The 25,355-nt window shown below is 34.3% G+C and overlaps 1 long non-coding RNA gene and 1 pseudogene across 2 annotated transcripts; both read right to left on the reverse strand.

Annotated features, from left to right (window-relative positions):
* Positions 1–820: 820 nt before the first annotated feature.
* LOC120090846 (uncharacterized) lies at positions 821–3,791 on the reverse strand. 2 transcript variants are annotated; one of them, XR_005485602.2, is made up of 3 exons: positions 3,604–3,791; positions 3,023–3,132; positions 821–2,891 (listed from the first exon to the last, which is right to left on the reverse strand). It is a non-coding gene; the product is annotated as an uncharacterized LOC120090846 (long non-coding RNA). The 2 variants fall into 2 exon arrangements; XR_016528426.1 differs by lacking the exon at positions 3,604–3,791 and having other exon boundaries at positions 3,023–3,442.
* Positions 3,792–10,134: 6,343 nt separating this feature from the next.
* Positions 10,135–10,801, reverse strand: LOC120078435 (uncharacterized; annotated as a pseudogene).
* Positions 10,802–25,355: the final 14,554 nt, after the last annotated feature.

Raw genomic sequence — 25,355 nt, forward strand, 5'->3', positions numbered from 1 at the left:
CATTATTGAAATTTAGTAATCAATTTACATTAGAAACTAAATAAATTATCCAATATCTACAAGAAATCATCAAGTGCAATTTGCATCTATACAACGTTCACAAAATACAAAATTTATCAATGTTGAGGATTATAGCATCATAGAATTGAGCTTTCCATAAAAGTGTCTAAGTGAATTAGCATTAGTTTGACTTCCAAAATGACTTGAAAAGTGTCTAAGTATAATTTTGAATCTCAAAACAACACAAAAAATGTATAATATTGTTATTTTGACACTCAAAACAACTTAAAAATGTGTGCTTCATTAATAATCGCTAAATTTACCATAGAATTATTATATTAACAGACAAAATAACAAATAAGAGGTAAGACAAAAGAATACAAATCTGAACCAACTTCCAGTTTTAAGAGCCTTATAACCTTTTTTTTCCTATTCATTGATATATTATCATAGAGTGAACAAAACATACCAAATTAATAGTTGATATGAACTTCCATCTCCAAATTTCACTACTCTACTCCTTATCCACAAACACTCTTAACCCTTAAACAACTTAAAACAAGGGATTGATGTCTATCAAACACTTATGATCATAATGCAAGGAGTATAGTCTCGAACAATAGTCGAAAAATGAAGAAAAAGAAGCCTGCACACACAACAGTGTTTTCTTTTTAAGATCATGTTCATCAAACTGCAACAAATCTTTTTATAAATTTAAATAACTCATTTTTATATTCAACTATGCTACTTCTTCTAGCTACAACATTCGGGGCTCCCAATTTTCATTATATGAAAAAAGTACAAATAACTCAAGATATCTATATGTGTAATTAATTACTCTTTCAACTGCCATCAATACATTACACCATGTAATATCCAACTGAATTTCATGATCAAAACCAAAATTAAATAACTTAGTACCAATCATAAAAATAAAGACAACATGGAAATTGAACATCATGAACTAAACCAAACTAACTAGAATAACGTTAATTGGAATGTTATTTCGTTTTACTTGAGCAATAGTCATCCCTCATGATCCATGTCTCAATTCTTAAGATGCTCATTCTATTTGCATAGATATATCTCCACAAGTGTTGTGCATGACTTATGAACATGATTAACATCTCTAGGGGTTAAAACTCCCCTAAATAGAAAACATACTATGGTAGAAGTTGGAAATTATCTATGTAGAGACACCAAAACAAAAATCTTTATAATTGTAAAACAAACTTTTAACTCTCCTGTGAAACTCTAGATTCAACAGATAGTGAAACTTTTACCTCTCCATGCTCATAAGGCTCTGAGTTCCAACACAGCTATTATAGCCAATGGCTAAAATGTTCAGCATAAAACTAGTTCTATTAAGAATTCAAGAAATATATTCATCCTCTTATATGGATAAGTTGAGATTATAAAGATCAAATCGAATTGTAAGAAAAATGGAAACTAACCTAAAGCTATAAATTAAAAGCAATCACTTGGGTCGCTCTTTCAGAATTAAGATCCATTCATTTACCATTGCCTTCTTCACTGCCCCACCAGTTACTTGTTACACTTAACAAACACAAACCCAATCATTAGAGAATTCAATAAAATGCTTGAAAATAAATAGTCACCACACTAAAAGCCCATTCAAAGTTTCACCTCCAAATATCAAAAAGTCAATTGGTCTAATATGCCGCATTTTGACAATCGAAACCTAAAACTTATTCTTCAATTAAAAATCAAAACTAAATTCCCCTCACCTCTGCAAATTGAAACCAACATCTAAAAATCGAAGTCGCAGACCTCTTTTAAAAATTGAATCCAATGCCCTAGTTGTCCTCTTAAAATAGAGGCTGCAACCTTATTCTCTGTTGCAACCCTTCTGTTTTGAAACTCACGATGTTGTGTTCCTATGAAGTTGAACATGAAACCATCTTCCTATGTTTTAGATTAATCGAAAACGTGATTAAAAACAAAAGATAAATCTAATCACATAAGCTTTGTTGTAAATGTACGTCGAACCATACTTTTTCCAGTAGTAGCAGTCAAAGTGGTTGGCTATGAAAGTTCAAGCGCCATACTCAACATTCGGGAACTCCTTCTTAAGCCTTTACACCTTTCTGAAGTTATCGATCTCGTAGACCAGGGCATATTTATCATAACAAGGCATATTATCACAATAATATCTCTTACGTTAGTCAGTTATATACTCAAATACTGCTAAAATATCCGTTCAAATAATAAATGAAGTTTAAACACAAACAACCAGCAATTGAAAGGGGCAAGAAAGTTGTGAAAAATGCTTCTTTTCTGCTCTCATACCATTAAGAATCCACAAATATAATAAATATTAGGAAAATAGGAATGATATTTAAAATGAAAAAGGAAATCATAGGCCTAGTCAAGTAGCAACATGGTCTCGTAAAACTAGTATCTCAATTACATGTAAACATGAATACATAGGAAGTAACATTTCACTGCCAAAAAAAAAATGCAATCTTTTTCAGCTTCTTCAGCAGAAATATTATCAAACATTTTTATATACAAACGAATTTCAAAGCAATATGATTGATACATAGAGTATAATACCCTTGCTCTCGGCTTAAGCCATTTAAAATTAAATATGTTGCTTGAATTCCTTCAACAAAGTGGATTAAAGATACTACAACAATACATGTATGAATTAAAACTTTATGCTAAAAACCACCGCATATTGTAATCTATAACTGCTCAATTCTATACTCAAGCATTGTAACATAAGAGCAAACCTAGAGTAGCTGACACATTAAGCATATTGGAATAGGAGCAAAAGAGAAACTCACCTACTTCTCATTCACAAAGACCCTTACAAACTTGCCAATTTTTCCAACTCTCCTCAGCCTTCTCATACCAATAGAACAATACTAAATAGAAGAAGCAGACAAGGTGTGAATAAGATGGAAATTTTAATCAACAAACATATTACATATATCTTTAAAATCACATAAGGTATGTAAGCTACAAACTAAAGTTCAAGAATCTCTTGACCTATTACCTTCGATGCTTGCCGAGAATCCATCCATTAAAAATACCAAGAAATGAATTATGCGTATATAGCTCTTCTGTAGAAAGAAGCTACAAGTCTTCGACACCCAAACGGTAGCACTATTGATACAACAAATTAAAGTTCAAAATTCATTTCAAAGATCGGAATGTTGATGCAAATTTGACCATACAAAAAAGTATTGATCACTCAACGTTTTAATATCAAACTTGCAAGTGTATGCATAGAAGTAAGTGAAGTATCGTTGTTTTAAAATATTTTTTTAAAAGAAAAAAAACCAAGAAAAGCCAAACGAAAGAAACTACATTCTTTTAATAGAGAGTGGATATTGAATCAAAAACTAAATTTAATCAAAGAACCTTATTCCACATTAAAGAAGTATGAAGACCCTAAATTCCAAATTAATCACAAAAATAGCGTAACAGCCAATAACATTCACAATCATGTGGCATATATATATATATATATATATATATATATATGAAAAAGATAAACAATTTAAGAAAAAGGAAGAAAACCATTAAATAGAATAGACAAACCAAGATGAGATCAAATAAGGTCAGCTAGCCAACCTTTATGAATTTCTATGCGAAGTCTTCTTGTCGTCGTCAATGGAGCCAATACAATTTTTTTTAATTGGGGGAATCAATATAATTGTTGCAATACTCGATAACCTTGGACACAATATTTCTATTAACAAGGAAGGGATTCACTATGAGTGTATTTTTCTTAAGGGGTATTTGTCATTAGTTTTACTAACATTCTATTGGTAAAGCAAGGTACACAAATTGCAAACCACAAAGATTCTAAAAGAACATATAATAGAAACGTTGCCTAATAGACTAACACTATTCAATGACTCTTACAACACAATATCATCCTAACAAGTGTAACACAAAATTATTGGGTTGTATGTCCTAAAACTCGCCGTTTGTAATGTTAAACATATTTTATTATTAATAAAGATGTTATTGACGTTTATTCAATAAACATGTTGTTGAATATGTGAATTGCACTTGTAAAGACTAAATCCAATAAATTAAAGATCCATGGCTATTATTTGAATACATGAACTTTATATGGAGACATAAGAGTGGATCAAGTTCAGTAAATAGCCAAAACGGTCTATATTATACAAATAAGGCTATGTACCTTATTCTAGTAACACTATTGGATGTGACCCACTCTATAGTTGTTACAATTTGTTGTAAAGTGCTATAAATGAAGTGATCCTGATTCGTTCATGTATTAACATGAGGTGTAGGAGCGTCCTATGCAATGAGTTTGCATAAAATCGGACCAATAATTAAGTCACTCTTATTTTATAACGTTGTTTACTATTTAAGACTGACTATTTCAAAGCGATAACCTAGTTAACTTGACCATAATACTTAGCTAATTATGAACTTCTGTTTATTCGGAATTATCCTTAGATTTGCACGGGTGAGGGTTGGCTCAACAGCGCCGACTCAATAAGCCTCCCATTTTAGGGGTAAAACCGGGTAGATAGTTGGGGAAATAGGGTGCAAGATGAAATTCACTCCCACTTTTAGGGATAGTAGATATGTTGTTCCTTTAAGTGCAGACTCTGGATCTTGAACAAGGGGCCCCAACCTCTCATTGGCCCGAGAGGGACTCAATTTAGTGATTAGATCACAAACCAAATTTTCATTAGAGGATTAGTGGGACTTAAGGAGCAAGATGTAATCTCGGGGGTAAAATAACTTTTGACACAACTGTTATTACGAACAACCGAGGAAGGGTTAACTTACTAATCATGGTTATATAATATATCTACAGTTAGCAGAGTGCAATTACTGGGCTTTAGTGAAGTGACCTGGTAGTTAACGATGGTGGTTAATTAGATTAAAGAATTTAGCTAGTTAATCACAGATCGTTGGAGCCCATTATCTGTAGGCCTATGTGGTTCCCTACTAGCTCATATCGGACTAAATCTTAGAATAGTGTGACAAATGAATTTGAAGTGTTCAAATTCGGTTTTTTAGAGCAAAGCGTTAAATATATATGATATATTTGAACTGAATCTAATCGTGAATTAAACATAAAGAAAGGGAGAAAATATGAGATATTTAAATTATGAATATGGATTCATATTCATTGACATTATTGTTCGATTTAATATCAAACTAAATTAATTAAATTATTTAATTAATTATTTAATATTAATTTAGTTTTAAAATTAATTATTAGAATCAATTTTGAAATTAAAATGGAATTGGTCAAAATTGCATTAAAAGTCAAATTATTGACTAGGTAAAAAATGCAATGAAAATCAAATTGTTGATTTTTGACTTTGAAAGTCAAAAATTAAGATTTGTTGACTTTAGACTTTGAGGGTCAAACTTTGACCAAGTTAGTAGAAAGATCCAATATTTGTGAGAGGAAAATGTCAGCTTTTGCATGACTAAGTGTTGTCTTCATTTGAAGACATTTGTCCCACTAAATCCCACTTCGAGTTAGTGGATTTTTTATTGTCAAATTCTCATCAAACTCAAAGTTACATGTTTTGCATGTAATAGTCGGGAAGACTCTCGTGGTGGTCTACGAACCGTTCATGAGGGGATCAAAGCTAATTTTGAGAAGATTCAACTTCTACAAAGGCTGTATTCTTTTTCCCCTTTTATTTGATTTAATTCCATGCTTATCCTTTGTAATTAACCTAATTAGTTAGAGTACTTTATATCCGTTTTTCTTTTGCTGTGTATATGTTTACTCCATAAAAAATAACGTATTAGTTCACAACACCATGTGCAATCAAAATGCCTAGATAAGAGGGAAAATCATCATGATTAATCTGTTTAAAGCATTTCTCTTTTGAGCAGTTAGAATAGTCGTTGGATTAGTCAAAGATTGTGCAGCTTTGTTGAACTCAACCTACAAACATGCCAAAGTATAGTTAGGATGTAGCAATACACACATCGTAAAAAAGTAAAAACACTTCCTCGAACATTTCTTAACCTCATTTTGTTTACATGTGGAAATCTATCTCTATGAAAAATTGTTGCACATGCATCAATAGTTTGAATACTCCCATTATAAACTTGAAAAAGATAAATACAGAGGATGAGAATATAGATTGACTTTCAGATTTATATTTATATATAGATAGATAGATTAGGAGTATACTGCAAATGATAAATGTGAAATGAACCTCATTGATTTTTCTTCAATAAAGTGCCTGCTAACCATGTTTGTCAAGTTCAGAAGCAAACAATTCCACAAAGTGATCACTCTAAACTTCTGTATAGAAGATGAAGGTATAGTTCAAACACAATATTCAATATTTTACAAGAAAAAAGAATTCAAGAGATTTTCAAAATTTTCACAAACATTTTGATTGTCAGATTCCAATGTTGTGAAGTTAAAAAAGGTGACCACCCCCCAAAAGAACAAACAAGTGGAGAAGGAAAATATGGACATGGGAACAAAAATTTAAGGAATAACATATACATTGTGAATTATGAAGAATCGCACTTGACCAGGGAATCATTGTTTTTTCCATATTAACAAAATATACTCTTTTTCTTATTAAATATCTCTGGACCTAAGAACCATTTTATTAAACTGTGTATACCATTGCAAAATAGAAGTAAGTAAAATGGTACCTCCAAGTTGCCACTGTAAGTACAAGAAATATTCAAACTCTTAATGCTATCTTCTTCCTGACATATTTGACATTCAATTGTCTAAACGTATAAGCAACGTGGAATGAAAAAAGAGGTTATAGCAAAGAAATTAAAAGAAAACTCGTGTAATTATCATATTGAATATACAAAATTGACAAAACTATTTTAGGAAATGTGGGTTTTATTGGTCAATATACATATAATAGTGCCTATACAATTATATGCAAACACCTTAATGGTATTTCTATCTTGATGACATACTTTAAACAGAATGTTATGCAGATTAGACATAGTACAAATTTCATGTCAATCTGTAAACAAGTTATTTTCCAAGTAATAAGGTAGATAGCATGGAGTTGCATCATAAAAGGAACTGAGAGTCATTGAGAAAAGAAAACCTTATCACAACATGGAGTCAACCCCATTCCTTGCTTTAAAGAAAACTAATGATTTCATGAATCCTTCTTGTGATGTGTTGAAATACGTTGAATTAGCCCTAAGGGCATTTTTGTAATTTGTACTATATTTGCTAAATTAGGGTTTCACCTCATTCTATTTATATCTGAGGTTGGGTCTATTGTACGTATGACATTAAAATAATAAGTCATTTTCTATCGTGTTTTTTCTTCCCTGAATTAGGGTTTTCCATGTAAACTCCTTGTGTCATCTTTTTTCTCTTCTATTTCAATATGGTATCAGAGCAAGGTGATGAAACCCTAGCCCCGATAAAAGAAACTCACTCATCAAACTTGATAGGTGAAGGTACACTGACTAATGAGGCTGTGATTCAAGCAACAGTTGACCGCTATCTCCGAACCATCATCCCAGGTGGCGCAGCCGAAAAGATCCAGCCGGCAAGCCGAACAGCAGGTGGTGGGCTTGATCTAGTCGGTGCGCCGATTAGCTTCCAGACTCAGCCATTTCAGCCTAACACCATCGATGAAGGTCCCTTAGCTTCACACGTTCTCCAGTCGGCGCTCGCAAGCAATTTGCAGCCGATCGGTCCCTCGACTTCGCTCAATACCGGATCTGCTTCAGATGATCGTGGGTTTGCTCCAGCTGTCGAGTCGAGTCAGATCGGCGTCGAAACCAACTTAGGTTCAAGATCCCGTTGTTTCATAGGAGAGTCTTAAAGAGAAGTCTGGGAACATAGAAAATGATGAGACGAGCTCAAAGAATGTTGAAACTTCAGGAGGTAATGAGGTGCTGAAAGATCCTAAAAAAGATGCAGAATTGTCTCAAAAGTCTGATACTGAAGAGGGACAGAAAAAACTGACCACTATGATACCACTCTGGATATGCCAATTTCCCTGAGAAAGGGAACCAAGTCATGTACAAAGTACCCTTTGCATAGTTTTCTGACCTATAGTAACTTATCTCCTGGTTTTAAGGCTTTCACTACTCAGCTAGATACTCTAGCAATACCTACCAGTGTACATGCGATCATGGAAGTTCCCGAGTGAAAAGCAGCAGTAATGGAGGAAATGAGAGCTCTCGAGGCGAATAAGACTTGGGAGTTAGTAGCTCTCCCTAGAGGTCACAAAACAGTTGGTTGCAAATGGGTGTTCACAGTGGAGTATAAGTCTGACGGAACACTCGAGAGATATAAGGCCAGGTTAGTTGCCAAAGGGTTCACTTAGACATATGGGATTGATTATTCAGAAACTTTTTCCCAGTGGCTAAGTTAAACACGATTCGTATTCTTCTGTTTGTCGCCGTAAATAAAGATTGGCCCCTACATCAACTAGATGTAAAGAATGCTTTCCTAAATGGTGAGTTAGAAGAGGAAGTTTATATGAGTCCACCTCCAGGTTTCGAAGTTAAGTTTGGGAATCATGTTTGCAAACTCAGGAAGTCTTTATATGGGTTGAAGCAGTCCCCTAGGGCATGGTTTGACAGGTTCACCGTATTTGTTAAGTCCCAAGGGTTTGTTCAGGGGCATTCTGATCATACCTTGTTTACCAAAATATCACCCTTAGGAAAGATTGTTGTATTGGTAGTATATGTTGATGACATCATCCTATCAGAAGATGACAAGGCAAAAATTGCTAAGCTAAAACAAAGGATGGCAAGGAATTTGAAATCAAGGATCTTGGTAGTTTGAGGTATTTTCTCAAGATGGAAATGGCAAGATCAAAAGCAGGAATATTTGTATCTCAGTGGAAGTACACTCGGGACTTGTTGAAGGAAACAGGAATGACTGGATGCAAACCTATTGACACTTCTATTGAGGTCAATAGCAAACTGAAAAGCATTTCAGAAGGAGTTCCTGTGAATAAGGAAAGGTATCAATGCTTGGTAGGAAAACTGATTTACTTATCTCATACTAGGGCCGACATCTTCTATGCTGTGAGTGTGGTAAGTCAGTTAATACAGAGTCCATATGAGGAGCACATAGAACTTGTGACTCGAATTTTGAGATACCTGAAGTCCACCCCTGGGAAGGGCTTGGTGTTCAGAAAACATGACACACAGAGCATTGAGGCATATACTGACTCAGATTGGGCCGGATCTGTGACTGATAAAAGGTCAACCTTAGGGTGTTGTACCTTTGTATGGGGAAATTTGGTAACTTGGCGAAGTAAAAAACAGGGTGTAGTGGCCAAGAATAATGCTGAGGTAGAGTATAGAGTTTTGAATCTGGGAGTGTGTGAAGAAATCTGGTTGCAGAAAATTTTATCTGATCTTCACGAGAGTAGTGTGGGGCCCATGAAGCTGTATTGTGATAATAAAGCTACCATCAGTATTGCGAATAATCCCGTGCAATATGATAGAACCAAATATGTGGAAATTGACAGGCACTTTATTAAAAAAAAGTTAGACCGCGGAGCTATCTGTATTCCTTATGTACCTTCAGTCCAACAGGTTGCAGATGTTTTTACAAAAGGGTTATCGAGATAGACGTTTGAAGCTTGTATTAGCAAGTTGAGTCTTGCCGATATCTACGCTCTAACTTGAGGGGGAGTGTTGAAATACGTTGAATTAGCCCTAAGAGCATTTTTGTAATTTATACTATATTTGCTAAATTAGGGTTTCACCTTATTCTATTTATATCTGAGGTTGGGTCTATTATACGAATGACATTAAAATAATAAGTCCTTTTCTATCATGATTTTTCTTCCCTGAATTAGAGTTTTTCACGTAAACTCCTTTTGTCGTCTTCTTTCTCTTCTATTTCAATACGATGAATTGCCCCCAGGTATCAAATTATGTAGACAAGAAAAATATGCAACAAATTCCTATATACGAGGGGTTGTTTGGCGATGCTGATGAGTGATTAATACTCAGTAAGGGGAAGAAGAAGTTTCGGATTAAGAAATAATGAATCTGGAGGAACAATATATCCCTCTTCCCATCGCTAAAGAAAAGTGAAATAAACCCAAGATGAAAATATCAAAGTAAAATTGACTAAACTACAATCATTATTATTCTTGAAATATGATCAGTTCTGCTATCCTAATCAAAAAAATAATTTGAAATCTGATTGGTAATGGCGATTTTCCCAATTTGACAAATAGACGAAATCCAAACGAGTAAACAAGAAAAAGATTCAGAGCCACAATAATTGCTCACATGGATGAAATCATCAATTATACAACTGGGCAAAATTTGAACAGGCTTAACGAAGAGGAGATGAATGAGTTTCTTTTAGCTTTGTTGGCATTTAAGGCAGTAAAATGCTAACGACCCCATAAACAATTTTCACGATGAACATTATGTCTGTCATATCTTTATCTTCTAAGCAAACTCCAACACAATAAAGCACCAATTTCTCCAATTGCTCAGAAAATTTAACGACTATATTGTTCAATACAAAGCCATTGTAGCTAATTCTAGTGACATTCACCTTCCGAACATCAAACGAAACCATTAAACTTCATACAACAAGTCTAAAGGACTCGAACCTCTTTGGGCAAGTACAATTTTCCAAAGAAAATTAGTTCTAGAACGTAGACATTGAAGAATCGAATCCTAGCTCCATTGTGTTGGCTCCAAATCCATTGATAAGCAAATTAGGTTTTGTCTCTTTTCTAAATTTGGGCACGTAATAGTGGACGAGCATATCATCGTAAAGATCAGTGGTGATGGATTTGAGGCTTGCCCTAGAAAAGGAGTAGCGTAAACAAGAGGTGCAGTTTTAACATACTCATGAATAGTGAAGAATTGGGTTCTAAGAGAAGAAGAGGTGTGTTTCAGTGTTGAAAGTTGGGATTTGAGATAAACAATAGTTGAGATTTGAGAGAAAGAAGATTTAGGTTTGGCTTTTACTTTTAGAGACGAAGAAAGGAAATGAGAAATAGAGAAAGAAGGTTTGGATTTTGTGCATTGAAGTAGGGGTGAGAGCAATGGTGTCGTGTGGATAATTCAAGAATTTTAAGCACGTCCCCAAATTGAATTCTTAACATTTTAGCGCTCTTTTTTTAGATGAAATCCTATAGCCTATATTTTAAAAGGCTATATGTAGAAGCTATAATAAGTTATATTTGTTGTAGTGGATTGAAGTCCAGGAAACAAGAGATGTGAGATTTTTCCAATCCATGTTGGAATATTTCCATAAACTGCATTTAAACAAAGATCCAAAGTAATTAAGCTCGAGCAAATCTTAGATGAGGGATCTTTCCAAAAAGGTCGTTGTTGCGTAGATGCAAGGACTTAAGATTGATTAGAGATCCCATGGAGCTTGGTAGCTTTCCAGATAAATTATTACCACCCAAGTTCACATCTTCTAGCAACATCCCGTTTGTCCAATAGTCTAGAATATTTTTAAAGAAAAAAAAAACTGTTAAGATGTATGTTCTAAAGCCTTCATAGTTAATAAGCTATCTCAAATAATGGTTGATTATTTTTGTATGTGCAATTATCCATTAAAGAAAGATCCAATGTTATTTTATGATACTTGAACAGTATGTGGTAAACATACAGATAGACATTTTTCTTGAGGTTGATGTTCTAAATCTCGTGGGTCCTGTAATTGGATAATGTAGAGACGTACAGGTGGACACTTTTAAATATTATTTTTAGGAGGCAATGACTTGGTCTTTAAATGTTTCCTTTTTAAAATCAAATTAGCATAAAAATGCAACAAATTCTTACACCAACACTGAATCCACTTTGAAGATGACCCTCAAAATGATGCCAACGTGCCTTCAAATTAAAATTCTTTATTTCAAAAATTCAATCTTCTCTAAGATCATTTGAAATTTCAAATGCTTCCTTTTAATTGGTACACAAATGAGGAGTTATCAAAGACTTTGAATGTCACATGCGTAATTGCAATAGGTGACATTTTGGTTAATAATAAAAGTATAGAGCAAAATTTTTAAAACATTACAAATATAACAAAATTTAACAGTGATATATTCTACCGTTGATAAATTTATATTAGTGATAGACTCTCATTTAGCGATATGATTTATCATTAATAGACTTTAAAAGTTGAATTTAAATTTTGTTATTTTCGCAAACTTTTTTGCATTATACAAATTACTAATATTTTAAATCTGATTACTATATTAGCATTTGCTTCTTATCAAGAAAAAAGCAGAGGAATAACATCTTCTAGTACAAATTCGGACACTGGATAAACCAAATAAATTTTGTAGCTGAAGGTTCAAACCATAGAAAATAATGGCACTCGTGGAAGAAAGAGAATAAAACTAAAATAATACAGAATTATTTAACAACCATCATGTAGTCAAATTTAAGTGTAGCTTATTGCATCATCAATTATCACATAAAAAAATCAATGGTATGATCCTATGCCCTTGTAAAACTAAAAGATAACAATAGTAATGATCAACTCTTATTGTATTGTCTATATATCATATTATCTTCCCTATTATTCTATGAACATAATCATGCTAGTAGAATATAATCAAAGGACCAACTGTCCACTAGGATGAATCTAATAGAAAATTGATGGAGTAGGAACAACAATAATAGTAAAGCACACAACACAAATAATTTTAATGTAAAAAAACTTAGAAGTAAAAACCACGAATCGAAGTCAAAATTTTCACTATAATAATTAATGGATTACAACGAATTTTTCTAATCACAAAATTTCCACTAATTGATGTGGCATAAGGAGCTCATGTGCCTAAAATATGTATGTTTGCAAGTCTGGCTGATTAATAGTGGACCCCAAATCCCCCAAAATCCAACCACAAAGCCAATTGCAACAAATAAAACCACTGGTCAATGAAATTTCCATCACCTTCTTTTGCTTGATCTTCATTTTCTGTGTTGGATGTCGTCTTGTCTGTTGAACAAGTGTTGGTCAGTGGCAGTCCACATTACTCATTGCCAAGGAAGCTTGACCGATCAAAGCTTTGGAGTTGTGTAGTGGTTGGAATTGGACCCAACAAGTGATTGTAAGACAAGTTCAAGTAACCCAAGTATGGTAACTTGGAGATGCTTTGTGGTATTTGTCCTGAGAGTTGGTTTCTTGATAAATCAAGAGACTCCACATTTGTCATGCTTCCAATTTTTTGTGGAATGTTTAGTCTCATATTGTTTCCCGAAAGATTCAAAGATTTCAATTTCATAAGATTGGTGATTTCTTGGGGAATTTCTCCTGATAAGTTGTTGTGTGAAAGATCCATGCTTGTCATGAGGTATAGGATTTTGTCATATTGAAACTCTTCGCCCTTAGCTATCCCATATGCAGTCTCTAGTAATAGATCACCGGTGTAAATAGAAAAACGAACGAAGATGTAATAATCATACCTTACATATTCGGTACTAGCCATGGCTGTAAAATTTCCAAAACAATGGGGTATAGACCCAATCAAGTTGTTGTTCCCAATGTCCATGATTTGCAAATACGAGAGATGACAGAGTTCATTTGGGATTAAACCACTGAATTGGTTAGATCGAAGTCCAAGAACCTTGAGATTTGAGAGATTTGTCCCAATCCATGTTGGAATTTTTCCATGAAATGCATTTAAACCAAGATCCAAAGTGATTAAGCTCGAGCAATTCTTAAGAAAATGAGGGATCTTTCCGAAAAAGCTATTATTGCGTAAATGCAAATACTCTAGGTTGATTAGAGATCCCATGGAGCTTGGTAGCTTTCCAGATAAATTATTACTATCCAAGTTCACAGCTTCTAGTAACCTCCAGTTTGTCCAACAGTCTGAGATATGTTTTGACAAAATATTGTTTCTAAGATGAAGAATCTTCAATTGGTTATTTCGGCTTATGCGATGACATAAGAAATGAGACATGTTTCCAAAAAATGAATTATTTGAAAGATCAAGATGGCCAATATCAGATGATATGCGAGGCAAGTTGCCATGGAATTTATTGGAACGAAGGCATATAACACTAGAAGAATTTCGGGCTTTAATGTCAATTGGAAAAAGTGAAATCGGATGTATAATGTCAATTTTTTATAAAAAAAAAAAAAATGGATCTTTAATGTTGCTTTCAAACCGACATTGAATATGGACTTTAATGTCGGTTTTAAACCGATATTAAAGGTGTAATTATTATTTTTTTCTTGAAAAATTAAACATACGCACCCGCTAATTTTATCCTTTTCATCTTTACCCAGTTCCAAAATTGGATACCCTATCGCACGTGTCGGCTTCCATTTCTCTCTTACCCAAACCCTAACCGATCTCCTTCACTGTCCGTTCGTTCGTGGTTGTCTATCGACCGTCCATCGGTCTCCATCAGTCTCCAACCGTCAATCTCCATCGCGTCAGTGTTCAGATCTGTAGCCGTGGGTACAAATCTGCCAGCGGTTTTTTTTTTCAACTTGTGATATATTATTCTCACTTCCGATCTGGTGTGCTGGGAACGTAGTCAATGAAGTGCAAAATCTTCATGTTAATTGATATTGTAATTGATATATTAAAGTTTTTATCAATCTATGGAGATCTTCAAAGGCTGACCGTAAACTGTCTACCCTTTATCTCTAACCATAGATCCAATATCAAAGAGAAAAAAGAAAAATAAATGAAAATGGCTAAAAAAGAAGCTATTTTTCATGTAAAAAGCACATCCAAACAACCAATCTTTTCTCATGGCTGGTTTTTTTACCACAAAATAAAGAACTTTTTGGCTGACCATTATCACTTAAACATTAAACAGGATAATTAAAAACACATTTCACAACAATATGCAATGTCCCTTCACTTTTTACACTTTTGGCTTCCTTTTCCCTTTGTCTTTTGGGGGTGTTTCTTTTTACAATTAACAAATATAGCAAAGTTTTTATCAATCTATGGAGATCTTCCTTACTTATAATGAAGTGTAAAATCTTCAAGCCCTCCATTATTAGGCAAACATTACATGATAGTATAAATTCTTAGACTTTCTTTTTAGGATTGTTGATTCATTATTTGAATATGTTAAATTGAGATAAGAATTAAGAGTAAGGTTCTTTTGGAAAGTGTTGAATTAGAATCTTTGAGTTAACTCATTTGAGCAATAATGAAATGATTTTGAGTGAAGTTTTTCATTTGTTAGGTTCAAGTTTGACGTGTAAGGCTAAATTTTAATTCTTGTGGATTTGAAAGGAAGATAGGAAGATAGCATTAGACATGTTTCAAGAAGGTTGACAAGTGGAGAAGGTGCACCCAACACAAAAAAAAATTTCATAACAACATTAATAACAAGTACAAGATAATATTTATAAGATGCTTATCTTAAAAGTCTATTTGTTCTAAATTTGTTGATGTTGCATATTTTACAATCATAATTTTATGCTTTTAAATTTTCCCTCGTTATTGTTTTTTTTTTTTTTTTTGTAGATTAAGTTGCATATTTTAAAATTATGGATAAGTCATGGATGAAAATGAATAAAATGTTAGCTAAGTATGGTTTAGGGATCGAGATGTTTATTAAAAGTGGTCTACAACATTCAAATATATCGAATTTCATGAGTTTTAGGGCAGCAAAAGGCTCTCCTAGCCATTACGAACCCTGCAAATGAATAGAATGTCAGTTGAGAATGTCAGTAGGGAACGTTCAAAATCTGTCTTACCATCGAACTTCTTAGTCTCATATCTGGTAGTTGTCATTCTTGTTCTTCAAGATTGACTATTCTGAATCAAGAATTCAAATCATGGAGCTGTCTTGAACTATTCACTGAGCTCTGCTACCATTTATTGTCCCAGATGACAAGATCTTCACGTTAACAATCACAAAACACTCAGACGTAACGGTTACTGAAAATTCAAGAATCAGGGGAAGTAATATGTTGATGCTTGAAAATCTTTAGTCGTTTACCAAATGACAGCTCTATCGTGTAGATGAAGCGCCAAGAACAAAACGATAGTTCAATTATGTAAACGATTGGATGAAGCACTAAACGATCGTGTAGATGACAGATGATTAAAGCTAGATGATCGTGTAGACGATAGCTGATGAGATAAATGATTGTATAGACGATTGGATGCTGAGCTAAACAATCATGTACACGATGAGATAGGAACTACACAATCGTATAAACAATACTTTAGTAAATTCTAAATGATCGAAGAGGTAAGAAGAAATGACCCAACAGTTTAAGTGGTTCAGCCAATGGCCTATGTCCACTGTGCAAATCCAAAGGTTCTTTTTTATTACTCTTCAAAGTATTACAGAACGAATGCCTGTTCTCTTTTATTACTCTTCAAAGTATTACAAGACGAATGCCTTACTCTCTCGTTTTCTTATTCACTCTTACATTAATCTCACATTTGTTTTCCTTTTATATGCAGGCGAAACAGTCAACGATGAAGCTCTGATGGTTACAACATATAACAGAAAGATGTCGACAATAGTTCAACTACCAGTTGCAATGTTCTTCTTGATTTCGAGTCCTTTTGTAACAAGGCCCATAATGCATCTTCCAGCTTGAGAGCCAATCCTTCTTGTTAATTCAAACTATCTTTTCAAGAATCTATTTGATTTCCATTCCTTCCTGTTAGTTTGAGGATGGTATGTTGTGGCAATCTTATAGTTTACACCATATTTAGATTGAAGGAAATTGAACTCGAGATTTCTATGAGCAGCGAAAAATAGATCATTCTAGATTACAATCATGAATGAACATTACAAATTACAATAAAAAACAAAAACATTCGGTTATACAATCAATACAGAAATTACAACATGATAACTACAAATGAACAAGGCAAAAGATACAAACATTTGTAGACTCGTCTCCACGCTCCTTGCTCACGAACGCTCGAACGCGGCAACCACGATCGCAATACTTCACGAACACTTCATGCTCGTCTTCAGCAATCGCCTCAGTCACGAACACTCCAGCAACATGAACAACCTCCACAGACCCTCGATGGTGTCGAGTTGTGTATGACACCACCAAGAAGGTTACCTTGGTATTCTCGATGTGAGAATCCAGAGGGTGGACTCTGTGTAGACTTGGTATGAGGCAGACGAAGGAGGAATGAACAATCATGTACACGATTGGGTAAGTGGGAGAAGACAGAAGTCTATCGCATAGGTCGATGCCCAATCGTTTAGATAAAGCTAAGCGATCTTCTAGCAAAAGCTAAGCAATCATTTAGCTCATCGCATAGCTCAGTATCTGTCGCCTACAAAACACTACACGATCGTTTACTAAAACACGTTGTCGCTTAGTAAATTAGTATTTACTTGACAAGCACCAGTGAGTTTCTTTTTGCGAGAGAGAAAAAACTCAAAATCAATTTATCAACATTTTATAAAAACTTACTAAAATTAGGAAAACAATTTTCCTTTTAACTCACGATTACCATGAACCACCAACAACCTCCCACTAAATTGGTTGTTAGAGAAAAATAACTAATTATCCAAAAATTAATATTATTATAAATATAAATGATAACCAACTTATCATACTATATTTATAACCTATAGTTTTAATATTTCATCTCATGAAATATATAAACCATAGTTCTTTTTCTATTCCATGGTACATAATGTAAATCTCATTTACATCAATCCTCCACTAGATGTATCTCATACATAATACCGATTATATCATATATAATAAAAATACCTCATGTCAATTTGAACATTTCAAATCAACACCAAAAACTGATCCTCAACAGAATCCATTGAGCTACCAAAAGGACCTTATTGACCTGTAGCTCGAAGCTCCAACGGTACATGAATAACTGATTAAATATTTTAGTCACGGGATCCACCATCTGTTAACTGCCAAGCACTCCACTAAAGACCGACATCTGAACTCTCCTTACCACAGATATATTATGTGTCCATCTTAACAAATCAGTAGTGCGACAACCCTTCACATATCGCTCGTAAGTACAACTGGGCCAATAACTGTTATGCCCCTATACTTACATCTAACACCTTAAGTACCATTTATTCCTCTAATGAACATAAGTCATAGTCCTACTATGAGTGAGTCCTATCTTCCAAAGAGAAGCTGTAGCCACTATGTTCAAGCTCTGGAATCAGCCCTTAAGAGAGCAATCTCTCTACTTATTCCTGTTTCGAGAAAGGAGTGAATTCCATCTTGTGGATTGAGTTCCCAACTCCCAGATCAGACAAGTCCCCAAAAAGGTAGGCATGTTGAGTTGGCAATCTAGCCACTCTCACCCATACTAATCAAAGGACCGCCCTCAAAGGCAGGATTTCTCAAAACACTCAGGATTGAGGTCGTGTAACCTATGGCCGTTCAGCCAAAGCCACTATGTTCAAGCTCTGCAAATGGTCGTTTAGGTCGTTTACAGAGTCTATTCATCTCGTGGTCTAGGTCTTATACAAACTCTTTGTATAGAACACCCCTACTCGCACGTCTCCACATGAATGGTCAAGATCTAACATCTGTAGTAGTTTACAACACTTGCAAACCTCTACAAAGCGGGTTGTATCCATAGTGTCAACAGGACAGGTATTCCACCTCAATCCTTATACTACATACCTATTTAGGTTATCACTTAAGGCATAATCCACTTGTATATCACATATACATGCTTAAGTTCACATAAGATAACCAAGGAGCTTTGTTTATTGGATATGAGTAAATGCCATAATTAAATAACATTTATTTTATTCATCAAACAATATGTATCTTTACAAAACAATGAGACTCTGGGAGAATTAGGACACCAATCCCAACATAGACATCATGGAATCAAACAACTTATTGCAAAAGTGAGACCCCTCCATAATTTATGATAGCTATGGGTGTACCAAACCTTGTAAAAATATTTTTATGCAAGAATTTCAAAATAGCATAGGCATCATTATTTTCAGTAGCTATAGCCTCTGCCCATTTAGACATGTAATCAACTACAACTAATATATATGCATGACCTCCTGAGACACAGGAAATGACCCCATAAAGTAAATACCCTATACATAAAAGCGCTCCACGTCCAAAATATGAGTCATAGGAAGCTCACGTTACCTAAAGATATTGCAGTACGTTGGCACCTATCACAAGAATTAAAAAAAGTATAGCAGTTTATAAAAAGTGAAGGTCAATAGAAACCTGATTGAAGTACCTTAGTTGTAGTTCTAGTTGGTCCAAAGTGACCTCCATAGTGTGAAGAGTGACAAGAGTTCAAAATACGTACCACTTCCTCTTATTGGACACATCTTTTTATTAGACCATTTGCACATACCTTGTAAAGAAGAGGATCCTCCCAATGATAAGATTTGCCTTTGTGTAAAAACCTGGTATAATTTGAAGCTTTGTCTTTGAAAGATAGTTAGTTAGGTTAATAGTTGTTCGCTATGAAGTGATTTTTGTTTTAAATGTGTTAGTTTTGTTTGTAATTTTGTTATGTACATAGAACCTATACTCTGTTTTCCTATAAATAAAGGCTTCCCTCCCCGCAATGGAGGAAGAAATTCGTTTTGATAAATTTCTAAAGAGTTTGGTTTGACATAAAGTGGTATCAAAGCACTCCAAGAATCTGGGCTAATGGTAGGAAGAAGGGTTGCCCACTCGAGAGGAAGAGACAACCTGTGATAAGATGAAGAGGTGTAAGAAACCCCCACCCTCTCTCTAAGAACTACAACACGACGTTTACTATCCGTTGAAAACTCTTTGAAGGGAATTCATGGAATGGTGACTAGCATTCAAGAAAGTATAGAAACCCTCACTCGTAGGGTTGGGAGGCTGGTAGTAGCACCTTGCAATCAAGAAAACACTCAACCATTCGTGCAAGAATGGGGAAGTGGTGGTAAGCGTGGTGCTGGACATCCAAGAAGTTTCCAATTTTAGCAAGAATTCATCAAGAAAGAGTTTCAAGATTGCATAGGCAGCTTCAAGAAGATCCAAGAAGACGTTTGAATAGGTAAGAATGACAGCAAGAATTCTAAGACTGGGATTCTTTAAATCAATATGATCACGAAGAAGAGTTTTATGCTCCAATGAGGCAATAAGAAGAGAGATATGGAGATAGAGGTGACTAATATGATTACAAAATGAAGATTGACTTGCCAACTTTCACTAAGAAGCATGACATCGATAAATTCCTCGAATTGAATCAAGAACACCAAAAAAAAATTCGCAACAACAATGTATGTTTAGTAGCATTCAAGTTGAAAGAGGGATCTTCCACTTGGTGGGATCAATTTGAGATCAATCAATAATGAGAAGGAAAAAGGCCAATCGAGCACGGGAAAAATGAATTCGCTGATGAAATAGAGGTTCTTTCCTCCCAATTATGAGCTGACCTTTTACAATCAATACCAAAACTATAGACAAGGGGCATGATAAGTGGCAGATTATGTGGAAGAATTCCACTAACTGAGAGCAAGAACAAACTTGGTGGAGAATGAACAACATTTACTTACAAGATTCATTGGCGGCTTACGAGTGTACACCAAAGAGAAGGTAAAATTACAATACTTACATTTTTAGGATGATGCAATTTGTTATGTTGAAACAATAAAGGAGTTGAATGATTTAAGCTTCAATAAAACATCAAGAAAAGCTCCTTGGGACGCTTATGTAAGTAGAAGAGCAAACAGTACCTTGGAGCATCCTACTCCATTAATTCCATCCAAGGAAAAGGATAAAGAAAAGAAAGAATAGATTAGTGAGACGGAAACAGTGGCTGAGGTATAGCCAAGTGAGGCATTTGTCTAATGAGTGTCCCTAAAAAAAATGGCAGCATATGTGGATGAAGAGAATTATATTCATTCAAAATTGGTCCTTTGATATTACATCAAAAAGAAAGTAAATAACAATTCCATTTATTAACTGATGTTTTTTTTTTTTTTTTTTTTTGAAACGGTGGAGGAACTCAATGAAACTCGCTCCAAGAAAGCTTCAAGTAGGAGAACAAACTCCTCAAATAAAATCATGAACCAACCAGCATCAACACCCTCGGCTAAAGAAAAGGATAAAGAAAACCCTAAAGGAACCATGGAGAAGAACATCGAAGCAGTAAACAAAAAGAACCCAAACTCCTTACAATCGACCTTCATTGAGAAAATGCTTTTAATGTGGGCAAGTTGGCCATTTGTCCAATGAGTGCCCTCAAAGGAAGACAGTAGCTTACATGGAAGATGATGAAGAAATCCTAGCTAAAAATAGTGAAAAAGTTGAAGAAGAAGTTGATATCATTAAACGGGATGATGGTGAGAGGGTATCTAGTGTTCTCCAAAGGATGCTAATTGCTTCTAAAGGAAACCCTAACCCTTAACGAAATTTTCTTTTCAAGACAAGATGTACAATCAATGGGAAGATTACAACGTGATTATAGACAGTGGAAGTAGTGAGAACTTCGTCTCCAAGAAGCTAGTGACAACCTTGAACCTCAAGGTAGAATTTTGTTCAAGCCCTTACAAGATTAGTTGGGTGAAGAAAAGTGGCGAAGCACAAGTAAGTGAATTTTGCACCATTCCTTTGTCAATTGGAAATAGTTATAAAGACAAAATAGTATGTGATGTGTTAGAAATGAATGTATGTCACATACTATTGGGAAGACCATGGCTATATGACACTCGAACCTTGCACAAGGGAAGAGAAAATACTTATGAATTCAATTAGATGGGCAAAAAAGTGGTGTTACTCCCATTGAACAAAAAGAATGAGGAAGGAGTAAATTGATAGAAAAAAGATAGCAACCACTTGTTCATGACAATCAGTGGCCAGATTTTGATGAAGAAAAGGAAGGCTGATATTCTAGGACTAGTTGTTGCCGAAAAGTCCAAAGAAACTCAAGAAAATGAAGTTTTTATGGAACTGCAAAGATTGTTTAAGGAATTCCCTCAACTTAGAAAGGAACTCGAGGGACTACAATCATTGTGAGACATCCAACATAATATTGATCTAATTCTAGGAATACACTACCAAATTTACTTCATTATAGGATGAGTCCTAAGGAGCATGAAATTCTTCATCAACACATTAAAGAGTTACTAAAAAACGGGCATATTAAACTAATCTTGAGTCCGTGTGCAGTGTGAACCCTACTTACACAAAAAAAAAATGGTAGTTGGAGGATGTGCGTGAATAGTAGAGCTATCAATCGAATCATAGTGAAATATTGCTTTCCAGTACCTCGAATAAGCGATTTGCTTGACTAACTTCAAGGAGCCTCAATATTCTCAAAAGTGGACATGAATAGTGAAGAGTGAATACCACCATATTTGAATAAGGTCGAGGGATGAATGGAAGGCTGCATTGAAGCTTTATTCTTATTCACAGATCGATGACCAAACCAAGTTACCACATGGATTTGCCTTGTGATCTACATATTAATCCAATATTCAATGTTGGCGATCCCAAATCTTATTTTGCTCCTGATGAATTCTAGTTGGCGTCATAATTTTCATCCTCGAGGACAAGTCTAATTTTAGGGGGTGGAATATGGTGTAACTAAAACCTTTATCTTTGAAGGATAGCTAGTTAGTTTAATAGTTGTTTGTTATGAATTGATTGTTGTTTTAATTTTTTTTAGTTTTGTTTGTAATTTTGTTATGTAAACAGAACCTATACTCTATTTTTATATAAATAAAGGTTTTCCTCCCTTCAATGGAGGAACATTTTTTATAAATTTTTAAGAGTTTGGTTTGACACCAAAACCTCTTCCTTTGCTAAGTGTTTGATCAGGAGGTAACACCTTGCCTACAAGATAATTAACAATATCAAGAACCCAATGCAACCTGTCCTCTACCTGATAAAAACATAGATGAACAAGGTTTTTTATTCTCAAGCTCAAGCCTAAACAGGTGGTCTGCAACTACATTTTCAAATCCTTTCTTGTCCTTGATAGCAAAACCAAATTCCTGCAAAAGAAAAACCCATCTCATCAACCTAGGTTTAGACTCTTTCTTAGAAAACAAATATTCCAAAGTTGCATGGTTAGTAGAAGGATCTAAACTTAGCATTAAGGTAAATCCTTTCCTGATCTATCTTATAACCAAGTAAGTAGGATCTAAACTTATCAAAAGAAAACACATTAGGTAGCAACTCTTTTTCAGTAGTAGTATTATTCTGAGTACTATCAAGAGTCTCAAGAGTTTTACTAGCATAATATATCACCCTAAAAATGTTATTCTTACATTGGCTTAAGACAACCTTTTATACATAATTACTAGCATCACACATAATTTCAAAAGGCTCGGACCACATAGGTGCGACAATAGAAGCATAAATCAATTTCTCTTTCAAAAAAGTAAAAGCTTTCAAACTTGCATCATCAAAAACAAATTTAACATGTTTTTATAGCAAGTTACTCAACGGTTTAGCAATTTTGAAAAATCTTTGATAAATCTCCTGTAAAACCCTGTATGTCCTAGATAGCTTCTAACTCCTTTCACATTTGTAGAAGGTGGCAATTGTTTAATTGTAGAAATTTTTGCCCTGTCCACCTCTAAACCATTTTGAAATTTTTTATGCCTCAAGACAATGCCTTCCTTCACCATGAAGTGCACTTTTCCCAGTTCAGCACAAGATTGGCTTCTTGACATCTCTACAAAACATGTGTAAGATTAGCAAGACAAGAATCAAAATAAGACCCAAAAATAGAAAAATCATTCATAAACACTTCCATAATCTCCTCTATCAACCCCTAAAATTGTCATCATACACCTTTGGAAAGTGGCAGGCACATTACATAGACTGAAAGGCATCCATTATAAACAAATGTCCTATAGGGACAAGTGAAGGTAGTCTTCTCCTGATCCATAAGAGGAATAACAATCTGATTATACCCTGAATATCCATATAAGAAACAATAGTGAGAATAACCATCAAGCCTAACAGCATTTGATCAATAAAAGGAAGTGAAAAATGATCTTTTAGTTGCCTTGTTTAACTTCCTATAATTAATAAAAACATACCATCCTATCACTAGTTTAGTAGATATGGATTCATCTTTATCATTCTTAATCACAGTCATACCACCTTTCTTAAGGACAACCTACAAAGGGCTCACCCAGGAACTGTCATAAATAGCATAAATAACCCCTGCATTCAAAAGTTTCAAAACATTCTTTTTAACCACATCCTTCACGGTATGGTTTAATCTCCTTTGGTGTTCTACTAAAGGAGTAAAGGAATCTCCCATCAATATTCTGTGCATACAGATTGATGGGCTAATTCCCTATAGAAAATTTATTGTCCTCAACACTCTCAACAATTTCTCTTCTTCACATGCATTCAGATCCACAGAAATAATAACAGAAAAAGAAGAAGAATCAACTAAGAATGAATATTTAAGATGAGTAGGCAATTGTTTTAACTCCATAACTGGTTTCTCTACCTCACTCACTGCATGCAAAGACCCAAGAGGCATGGACTTTATAAATTTTGCTACAAACTTGTAGACTATCTATCCATTTAAAATACATAGCAACGTCATCCAAACATGTATCAACATCATCACATCCAAAATCTACAATGCATTGTTCTAAATAATTCTCTAACAAGTAACATATTAGCATGCTCCAAAACAGTCCTATCAATCATATTTATCATATTGCAAGAACTAACCTCATCATGGTATTTCAATTACCTGTAGATATTAAATGCTACCTTTTTATCAATCACCCTCAGAGTTAATTCACCTTTTTTAACATCAATTAAAGTTCCTCCAATGGTTAATAATGGACTACCCAAGATGATAGGAGTTTCAGAGTCCCCTTCCATGTCTAACACTATGAAATCTGTAGGAAAAATAAACTTATATACCTTGACTAAAACATCTTCAGCAATACCTCTAGAATATGTCAAAGATCTATCAACTAGCTATAAAAAGATCGTAGTGGGTTACACTTCTTCAACATCAAACTTCCTAAAAAAGGATAAAGGCATCAAATTAATAAAAGCACAAAGATCACACAAAGCTCTAGCAACAATCAATGAACCAATAGTGAAAGGGATAGTAAAACTCCCTGGATCTTTAAGCTTTTGTGATAACTTTTTCTACAGCACACGCTGCACTCTTTAGTCAGACCAATCATCTCATATTTCTTAAATATATTTTTCTTTGACAGAATATCTTTTATGAATTTCACATACTTAGGCATTTGTTCTAAGAATAGAATAACTTCTTAAAAATCTCGAAACTTAAAAATTGCTCATTTAACTTCTTTTTCTGGAACCTCTAGGGATAAGGAATAATATTAGGTACAAAAGGTATAGGAGTAGAAAACTTACCTGAAGATGATTTTGGTTCACTTACCTTTTTTATTGGTTGCTCTTCCTTGGTAATTTCCTCAAACTATTGTATTTCATTATATTC

This window comes from Benincasa hispida, chromosome 1, assembly GCF_027475165.1.
Source record: "Benincasa hispida cultivar pf3 chromosome 1, pf3_genome.v1.1, whole genome shotgun sequence".
NCBI lineage: Eukaryota > Viridiplantae > Streptophyta > Magnoliopsida > Cucurbitales > Cucurbitaceae > Benincasa > Benincasa hispida.